We start from the raw sequence: 10,916 nt of genomic DNA, 5'->3' as shown, positions 1-10,916 counted from the left end.
TCTGTCGACACTTTGAAGAACACGTCATTGACGACGTCACAAGTTCTTCCACCGATCACTGATCGACGATACACGTAATTTATCGTTAATGAGTTTTCTCTTTATGTCTTTTTCCTACCTTTAAAATAGGTTTTTCTTCATAGAATTGTTCTCCCCGTAGCATAACGGCTAGCATGAAAGCTTACAACGCTAAAAAGTTGTTTGTTATACCAGTGGTGGGCCTACTGTGTGGCTCTTTCCGTTTTCATAAAACAATTAATATATAATGAACAAGTTATATATAAATCTATAACAATTTTGTCTTGTCTTTGGTTTTTATTTGATTGTGCTCTTTTACATATATATATCCATTCTAAACAATATCGTGGATACAATTAACTACACAAATACGTTCCGTAGCTACAAGAGAACACAAGCATATACAGTCTGTGACATTCGATTTTACATGCCACACTTTTTAAAGAAAAGCACGTGACAATGATATTACTCAAATATATAAGAAACTGAGGTAAAAGCGTAAAAGTGAAACTACATTTATAAAGTCAGTGTGTCTTGAAATATTTCAACAGACTCGGTAATTGTATTCCCAAGACGGCTGGTGTGGGTATTAAAACATTTTTATTTGAAGTGAGTTTCTCATCATCACGAAAGACTTAGTAATTGTATGTCTACAGTACTTATTAATTTTAGTGAAGTCAAAATAGGAATTTGTAGCTGCAGAAAATAATGTATACACTATTTCCAGCCTAGTCTGTTTACTTTTTTAGAGTCCCTAGTTTTATTATCCCTATTTCTTGCTTTGAATTAATATATTTTTTAATTATCTTGTATGAAGAACAAATGTCACAATAAAGATTATGCCAAATAAATTAAAAAATAAAATGGCCTGAACGTTATATATAATGCTAAATTTATTAGGATGGATATTTTGTTTTTCAGATTTCTTTTCCACGACTCTCTAGAGGAGATTGCAGATTTTTCACATCTACACACGCACGCGGCATTTCGATATATCAGTTTTTCTTTATAAGTTAATTAATATTATCTTAGCTTAGTTAATTGAATATAGAGAGTGCTTTTGTTGTTTTGTTTCGAAGTAAGCACAAAGATACACACTGGTCTATCTGTGCTCTACCCCCCACGGGTATCGAAACCGGGATTTTAGCGTTGTAAGTCTACAGACATACCGCTGAGCCACTGGGGTAGACGGTGATAAACAGTTCAAACACTGGTGTTACAGAAAAGTCAGACATTGCAACTTGTCGGTAGACAATAAATGTTGCATTTTGTTCTTGTATGCGACTATTTTACCACGATAATAATAGATATATATTAACTATTTTGGTTGTTTTAATTTAATTTGATGAATTATACTTTTTAATGACCAAAATGTTTCAGTTTGCATTAACTTACAAACGAAAACCTTCGTAAATTATATCGCGCCATCTAGTGAAACATATAAGAATGACAGTATAATTTTGAAATGATATATTAATACATAACATACATAATTAGCAAGTATTCGCATCTGGCGCGGAATTTATTTCATTAACTTTGCAAGGACGATGGAATGGTGTATATGAATGACGCACACAACTTTCGTAGGTTAAAATAAACCTGAGGGAAATGTTAGAACATGCTTAATGCTCGTGTCATTGCTAAGATTAAACCGTTTGTTTGATTACTTATCTACTGAATTTTATCTTTAGAAGCTTTACCAACTTCCTCCACCAAGTTTCACTAACTATTTCAATAAGCTGCTTACAACATTTCGTGACGTAAAGAGAGAGATAAAATTAGCTTCAATTCTATTCACTTAACAGAATTAAAACGTTAATTAAAAACAAACAAACAAACTCCATATAATTACCAGACGATGCTTTTGTTTCTAAGATTTTCTTTCTAACCCTAAAATCGAGAATGAATTACACAGAAATAGCTTTTTCTTTGTAGCAACTTTGAAGAAGAGAAAATGTAATAGACTAATTTCTCATATAAATCTTACATAAATTTAATTCAGTCATGTTTCAGAAATCCCAGTAACATGCTGTATTTCATTATTTAACTGGCATAAGGCTACAATGTAAACACAGACGATAAGTTTTCTTATCATTCTCAGAGGTTGTTTTAATTTTTTTTTTGCATAATAATTATTTAAGAAGTCCCTCCTCACAAATATTTACAGTGAACAACTTTAATGATGCAGGGCATCTGCACCTCTGCTTATGCAATGTATTTCTGAATTGTGTTAAATGGTTTTTTTACTTATTTTAGATTAAAAGTTAATAAAATTTTTTGCTTCAAAAAAAATTTCAGCTTTGGAACATAGCATAACTCGAGCAATTTTTTTAACTTTAACTATACTTTCCATAGAAACTATTTGGTTCAGGTAGTATCGCTCATGATCTCTATAGCCCTTTATCGAATTGATCTAATAGGCATAAATCACCATTTTCTTGTGTTAGAAACTGGAGAGCTTGTTGCTATATTTAAATTGGTGTTGGGTCGTAGTAGACCAGATTTTGTTTCATATATATAAATATATTTTTACCTAGGTTTTCAAAAGTTTATCACAGAAGTTTCAAAGGCTTTAAATAAGATTTGCTTAGAATTTTAGGAGAGTTTCATGTCTATGCTTGCCAGTTTTTCAACTCTGGTAAGTTTCATTGATATATTATTTAGCGAGAGCACTCGCGATGAAATTTAGTTGAATCGACGGCAACTGCCTGTCGTAAAAACACACGTAAGCGGATGACGTTTCGAAATTCTTAGAAGACTATACAGACAGTTGTCGTTCGTTTATTCAAATTTCGTCATTTCCTCAAGTTACTTAACGGTTAAATGGTGGCCTTCATAAATTGTTGCTGCTAATTTCAATATTCCTGCTGTTTAAGGGTTAAAGACAGTTCATTAAGAATAGTGAGAACTCTTAACATTCTTGTCTGCCTTTCTGGTAACAAAATTAATGTATTATTTTTGCAAAATTTTACTTTTTGAGAATGTTCCTCTAGAGCGCGAAGTAGATTGTTAGATTGATGAATAGAGCTGAATTCGAGTGCACTTGTTTTTACCGTTATGTGTGTTCTATTCCTGCAGGTGGATACTTTGAAAACTAATTACCACTTCATAATTTCCCAGAGTGTAACTTGAACTTTGGGGTTATTTAGTTTTACTCCTTTATGCTTTTTAAAATTGATTACACATAGATTGAATAAGCTTCGTGATATTTGGTACTATGAGTTTTCAATTTGAAATATGTCAAATTTAGTATTTAATCTACCTTTTCTCATGCCATATTTTATGGCTAGTTGAAGTAGGCCTAATTTGGAACAGAAAACTGTTTGGCGTTTTAAACTTTCAATGTTTGTTCGCTTTGGCTAAAATTGTGTTCAAGGTGTAACAGTTTAGAATGTGCAGGTTACATATTTAGTTTTTAGTAATTAATATCTAAAAATTCAGTAAGTGTTAAACCTTTAAACAAGAAACTACAATCGTTTTACTTTGCTTAGGCCTAAACATAAAGTTAATTTCAAATTCTCGTTGACAATAATGCAGTTGGACTTTTCTTTGTTTAACTTATTTGAAGTTTAAAGTTTTGTTGAAAAACGTGGTTTAAAGTTAAAAGTAAAACAGTCGTTATGGTGAATACTTTTTATTTATTTGCTTGTCCTAATTTAATTTGAGCAAATACTACATTTAGTAGAAGGACGTAGTTTGTGTGATAATAATGGAGAGAAAGATTCATTTTGATGACAGTTGCTAATAATAATGACATTTCTTGCTTTTCAGTTTTAATTATAAAGGAATTTTAAATAAATGTAGTTTCTTTATTTTATTAAATTACGTTATTTCCAGGCTACCAAGTACAATAAGCAACAAATGTATGCAAATAAAAACTGAATAATTTATCACGCTACAGAACGCAATTATTTAAGTATTTGTATATCAGGAAGCATAGTCTTTATCATAATTAGAAACATTTTATTTATTTTGTGAGTAAACATTTTAATTAGATATGGAAGTTTATATTAATATAATTTATCATGATTTATACACTATTTATGTAATCATGTTTTCAAATTAAAATAATAGAACACAACTGTATTATAAATAGTATAATATGTTCAAAGTACTGGTTGGTTTGTTTGTTTTGAATTTCGCACAAAGTTGCTCGAGGGCTATCTGTGCTAGCCATCTCTAATTTAGCAGTGTGAGACTAGAGGGAAGGCAGCTAGTCATCACCACCCACTGCCAACTTTAGGGCTACTCTTTTACCAATGAATAGTGGGATTGACCATCACACTATAACACCCTTATGGCTGAAAGGGCAAGCATGTTTGGTGCGACGGGGATTCAAACCTGTAACCTACAGATTACAAGTCGCACGCCTCAACACGCTTGGTCATGCCGGGCCCAATGTACTGGTATAAAAGTTATATTTCATATGTTAAGGGCTTGGCATGGCCAGGTGGTTAGGACACACAACTCGTAATCTGAGGATCGTGGGTTCGAATCCCTGTCACACCAAATATGCTCAACCTTTCAGCTGTGATGGCGTTATAACGTGACGGTAAATCCCACTATTCGTTGGTAAAAGAGTTACCCAAGAGTTGTTGGTGGGTGGTGATGACTAGCTGCTTTTCTTCTAGTCTTACAGTGCTAGGTTAGGGACGGCTAGAGCAGGTAGCCCTCGTGTAATATTGCGTGAAATTCAAAATAAATTCGTATGTTAAGAGGATAATATACTATTTGGAGGAAGAGGTCGGGGTTCCTGTTTAGTTTTACTGGGAGAACATTATACCTACTTCTACCTCTGTACTACTGGGGATAGACAAACCAGCTGCTGTTCAACGTGGGACGTTCTTTTTTTTCTCAGAATGAAACATTTATTAATTACGGGACATTGGGGGTGAGAAACAATGTATACTCAAAAGTTCATTAATTACAGGACATTAATAAATATTGAAAAGTTTATTAATTACAGGACACTGGTGTATATTGAAAAGTTCATTAATAACAGTACACTAGGAATAACGAACTGTGGGTATTGAAAAGTTTATTAGTTTCAGAACATTAAGAGTTAGGAACAATGCATGAGGAACAGTATATATTGAGATGTATATTATTTAAGGGACGTTGAGAAGGGAAGAAGAGTGTGTACTGGAACGTTTATAAATTACAGGAGTGGGAGAGTGAGTAATAATGTATACTGAAAAGTTTTTAGTTAGAAGACATTGAGAGTGATTAATAGTATATTCTGATAAGCTTATATGTTACAGGACATTTTGAATGAGGAACAGTGTTTATTGAAAGTTTATTATTTACGGAACCTTGAGAGAAAGAAACAGTGTATATTGGAAAGTGTTTTAATTATAGGACATTGGGAAAGAAAAACTATGTGTATTTGTAACTTTATTAATTGCCTAAAATTGGGAATTAAGAACAGTGTATATTGAAATATTTCTTAATATAATGAGATTGAGAGCAAGGAAAAGTGTATACTGGAAGGTTTACTAATTATAAGAAATTGGGATTGAGGAAGAGTGTATATTGAAAACTTTATTAGTAAGACAACATTGAGAGTGAGTAACATTATATATTGAAAAGTTTTTTAATTATAAGATATTGAGAGTGAGGAACAGTTTATATAGATGATTTGATAAGTTAAAGGACACTGAGAGAGTGGAACAGTGTGTATTGAAGAAGTTTATTAATTATAAGAGTTTGAGAGTGAGGAACAGTGTATATTTATGAGTTTTATTAGTTAAAGGATACTGAGAGAGTGGAACAGTTTGTATTGAGAAGTTTATTAATTGCAAGAGTTTGAGTGTGAGGAATGGTGTATATTGATGAGTTTATTAGTTAAAGGATACTGAGAGAGTGGAACAGTGTGTATTGAGAAGTTTATTAATTGCAAGAGTTTGAGAGTGAGGAACGGTGTATATTGATGAGTTTATTAGTTAAAGGATACTGAGAGTTTTGAACAGTGTGTATTGAAAGGTTTATTAATTACAGGAGTTTGAGTGAGGAACAGTGTATACAGAAAGATTTATTTTAGGACACTTACAGTGACTAACTGTGTATATATTAAAAGCTTATCAATTACAAGACATTGATAATGGGGAGTAGTGAATTTTTAAAATTTTCTAAATTACAATACTTTGAGAGTTATTAACAATGTATATTGAAAAGCTCATTAATTTCAAGACATTTTTAAATAGGAAAAGTGTATGTTGAAAACTTTAATAATTACACGACATGAAGAGACAGGAACAGTGTATATTGAAAAGTTTTGAGTTTCAGAACATTAAGAGTTAGGAACCATGTATGAGGAAAAGTATATTTAGTACAGGGCATTTAGTATGAGGAACAGTATATATTGAGATGTATATTATTTAAGGGACGTTGAGAAGGGAAGAAGAGTGTGTACTGGAACGTTTATAAATTACAGGAGTGGGAGAGTGAGTAATAATGTATACTGAAAAGTTTTTAGTTAGAAGACATTGAGAGTGATTAATAGTATATTCTGATAAGCTTATATGTTACAGGACATTTTGAATGAGGAACAGTGTTTATTGAAAGTTTATTATTTACGGAACCTTGAGAGAAAGAAACAGTGTATATTGGAAAGTGTTTTAATTATAGGACATTGGGAAAGAAAAACTATGTGTATTTGTAACTTTATTAATTGCATAAAATTGGGAATTAAGAACAGTGTATATTGAAATATTTCTTAATATAATGAGATTGAGAGCAAGGAAAAGTGTATACTGGAAGGTTTACTAATTATAAGAAATTGGGATTGAGGAAGAGTGTATATTGAAAACTTTATTAGTAAGACAACATTGGGAGTGAGTAACATTATATATTGAAAAGATTTTTTAATTACAGGACATTGATAGTGAGAACAGTGTATACATGATTTGATTAGTTAAAGGATACTGAGAGAGTGGAACAGTGTGTATTGAGAAGTTTATTAATTGCAAGAGTTTGAGAGTGAGGAACAGTGTATATTGAAGAGTTTATTAGTTAAAGGATACTGAGAGTGGAACATTGTGTATTGAAAAGTTTATTAATTATAAGATATTGAGAGAGAGGAACAGTTTATTTAGATGATTTTATTAGTTAAAGGATACTGAGAGTGTGGAAAAGTGTGTATTGAAAAGTTTATTAATTGCAAGAGTTTGAGAGTGAGGAACGGTGTATATTGATGAGTTTATTAGTTAAAGGATACTGAGAGTTTTGAACAGTGTGTATTGAAAGGTTTATTAATTACAGGAGTTTGAGTGAGGAACAGTGTATACAGAAAGATTTATTTTAGGACACTTACAGTGACTAACTGTGTATATATTAAAAGCTTATCAATTACAAGACATTGATAATGGGGAGTAGTCAATTTTTAAAATTTTCTAAATTACAATACTTTGAGAGTTATTAACAATGTATATTGAAAAGCTCATTAATTTCAAGACATTTTTAAATAGAAAAGTGTATGTTGAAAACTTTAATAATTACACGACATGAAGAGACAGGAATAGTGTATATTGAAAAGTTTTGAGTTTCAGAACATTAAGAGTTAGGAACCATGTATGAGGAAAAGTATATTTAGTACAGGGCATTTAGTATGAGGAACAGTATATATTGAGATGTATATTATTTAAGGGACGTTGAGAAGGGAAGAAGAGTGTGTACTGGAACGTTTATAAATTACAGGAGTGGGAGAGTGAGTAATAATGTATACTGAAAAGTTTTTAGTTAGAAGACATTGAGAGTGATTAATAGTATATTCTGATAAGCTTATATGTTACAGGACATTTTGAATGAGGAACAGTGTTTATTGAAAGTTTATTATTTACAGAACCTTGAGAGAAAGAAACAGTGTATATTGGAAAGTGTTTTAATTATAGGACATTGGGAAAGAAAAACTATGTGTATTTGTAACTTTATTAATTGCATAAAATTGGGAATTAAGAACAGTGTATATTGAAATATTTCTTAATATAATGAGATTGAGAGCAAGGAAAAGTGTATACTGGAAGGTTTGCTAATTATAAGAAATTGGGATTGAGGAAGAGTGTATATTGAAAACTTTATTAGTAAGACAACATTGGGAGTGAGTAACATTATATATTGAAAAGATTTTTTTAATTACAGGACATTCATAGTGAGAAACTGTGTTTATTGAAGAGTTTATTAGTTAAAGGATACTGAGAGTGTGGAACATTGTGTATAGGGAAGTGTTTTAATTATAAGATATTGAGAGTGAGGAACAGTTTATTTAGATGATTTTATTAGTTAAAGGATACTGAGAGTGTGGAAAAGTGTGTATTGAAAAGTTTATTAATTACAGGACATTGATAGTGAGGAACGGAGTATATTGGTGAGTTTATTAGTTAAAGGATACTGAGAGAGTGGAACAGTGTGTATTGAGTTTATTAATTGCAAGAGTTTGAGAGTGAGGAACGGTGTATATTGATGAGTTTATTAGTTAAAGGATACTGAGAGTTTTGAACAGTGTGTATTGAAAGGTTTATTAATTACAGGAGTTTGAGTGAGGAACAGTGTATATTGAAGAGTTTATTAGTTAAAGGATACTGAGAGTGTGGAAAATTGTTTATAGGGAAGTTTATCAATTACAAGAGTTTGAGAGTGAGGAACGGTGTATATTGATCAGATGATTAGTTAAAGGATAATGAGAGTTTTGAACAGTGTGTATTGAAAGGTTTATTAATTACAGGAGTTTGAGTGAGGAACAGTTTATATAGATGATTTTATTAGTTAAAGGATACTGAGAGTGTGGAAAAGTGTGTATTGAAAAGTGTGTATTGAAAAGTTTATTAATTGCAAGAGTTTGAGAGTGAGGAGTTTGGTGTATATTGATGAGTTTATTAGTTAAAGGATACTGAGAGTTTTGAACAGTGTGTATTGAAAGGTTTATTAATTACAGGAGTTTGAGTGAGGAACAGTGTATACAGAAAGATTTATTTTAGGACACTTACAGTGACTAACTGTGTATATATTAAAAGCTTATCAATTACAAGACATTGATAATGGGGAGTAGTGAATTTTTAAAATTTTCTAAATTACAATACTTTGAGAGTTATTAACAATATATATTGAAAAGCTCATTAATTTCAAGACATTTTTAAATAGGAAAAGTGTATGTTGAAAACTTTAATAATTACACAACATGAACAGACAGGAACAGTGTATATTGAAAAGTTTTTGAATTTCAGAACATTAAGAGTTAGGAACCATGTATGAGGAAAAGTATATTTAGTACAGGGCATTTAGTATGAGGAACAGTATATATTGAGATGTATATTATTTAAGGGGCGTTGAGAAGGGAAGAAGAGTGTGTACTGGAACGTTTATAAATTACAGGAGTGGGAGAGTGAGTAATAATGTATACTGAAAAGTTTTAGTTAGAAGACATTGAGAGTGATTAATAGTATATTCTGATAAGCTTATATGTTACAGGACATTTTGAATGAGGAACAGTGTTTATTGAAAGTTTATTATTTACAGAACCTTGAGAGAAAGAAACAGTGTATATTGGAAAGTGTTTTAATTATAGGACATTGGGAAAGAAAAACTATGTGTATTTGTAACTTTATTAATTGCGTAAAATTGGGAATTAAGAACAGTGTATATTGAAATATTTCTTAATATAATGAGATTGAGAGCAAGGAAAAGTGTATACTGGAAGGTTTGCTAATTATAAGAAATTGGGATTGAGGAAGAGTGTATATTGAAAACTTTATTAGTAAGACAACATTGGGAGTGAGTAACATTATATATTGAAAAGATTTTTTTAATTACAGGACATTGATAGTGAGAAACTGTGTTTATTGAAGAGTTTATTAGTTAAAGGATACTGAGTGTGGAACATTGTGTATAGGAGAAGTGTTTTAATTATAAGATATTGAGAGAGAGAGAAACAGTTTATTTAGATGATTTTATTAGTTAAAGGATACTGAGAGTGTGGAAAAGTGTGTATTGAAAAGTTTATTAATTGCAAGAGTTTGAGAGTGAGGAACGGTGTATATTGATGAGTTTATTAGTTAAAGGATACTGAGAGTTTTGAACAGTGTGTATTGAAAGGTTTATTAATTACAGGAGTTTGAGTGAGGAACAGTGTATACAGAAAGATTTATTTTAGGACACTTACAGTGACTAACTGTGTATATATTAAAAGCTTATCAATTACAAGACATTGATAATGGGGAGTAGTCAATTTTTAAAATTTTCTAAATTACAATACTTTGAGAGTTATTAACAATGTATATTGAAAAGCTCATTAATTTCAAGACATTTTTAAATAGAAAAGTGTATGTTGAAAACTTTAATAATTACACGACATGAAGAGACAGGAATAGTGTATATTGAAAAGTTTTGAGTTTCAGAACATTAAGAGTTAGGAACCATGTATGAGGAAAAGTATATTTAGTACAGGGCATTTAGTATGAGGAACAGTATATATTGAGATGTATATTATTTAAGGGACGTTGAGAAGGGAAGAAGAGTGTGTACTGGAACGTTTATAAATTACAGGAGTGGGAGAGTGAGTAATAATGTATACTGAAAAGTTTTAGTTAGAAGACATTGAGAGTGATTAATAGTATATTCTGATAAGCTTATATGTTACAGGACATTTTGAATGAGGAACAGTGTTTATTGAAAGTTTATTATTTACAGAACCTTGAGAGAAAGAAACAGTGTATATTGGAAAGTGTTTTAATTATAGGACATTGGGAAAGAAAAACTATGTGTATTTGTAACTTTATTAATTGCATAAAATTGGGAATTAAGAACAGTGTATATTGAAATATTTCTTAATATAATGAGATTGAGAGCAAGGAAAAGTGTATACTGGAAGGTTTGCTAATTATAAGAAATTGGGATTGAGGAAGAGT

The 10,916-nt window shown here is 30.8% G+C and overlaps 1 long non-coding RNA gene across 33 annotated transcripts in view; it reads left to right on the top strand.

Annotated features, from left to right (window-relative positions):
* The first annotated feature begins 2,724 nt into the window (after window positions 1–2,724).
* LOC143253431 (uncharacterized) overlaps window positions 2,725–10,916 on the top strand; it is a 75,748-nt gene continuing 67,556 nt past the window's right edge. For 20 of the 33 annotated variants that reach the window (XR_013029586.1, XR_013029587.1, XR_013029627.1 and 17 more), the window contains exon 1: window positions 2,725–2,953. This is a non-coding gene — a long non-coding RNA (uncharacterized LOC143253431). The other 13 variants (XR_013029592.1, XR_013029588.1, XR_013029595.1 and 10 more) reach the window with 3 other exon arrangements.

Source organism: Tachypleus tridentatus, chromosome 6 (genome assembly GCF_004210375.1).
Source record: "Tachypleus tridentatus isolate NWPU-2018 chromosome 6, ASM421037v1, whole genome shotgun sequence".
NCBI lineage: Eukaryota > Metazoa > Arthropoda > Merostomata > Xiphosura > Limulidae > Tachypleus > Tachypleus tridentatus.
Note: the sequence above shows the minus strand (reverse complement) of the source record. Positions and strands in the feature narration are given on the sequence as shown.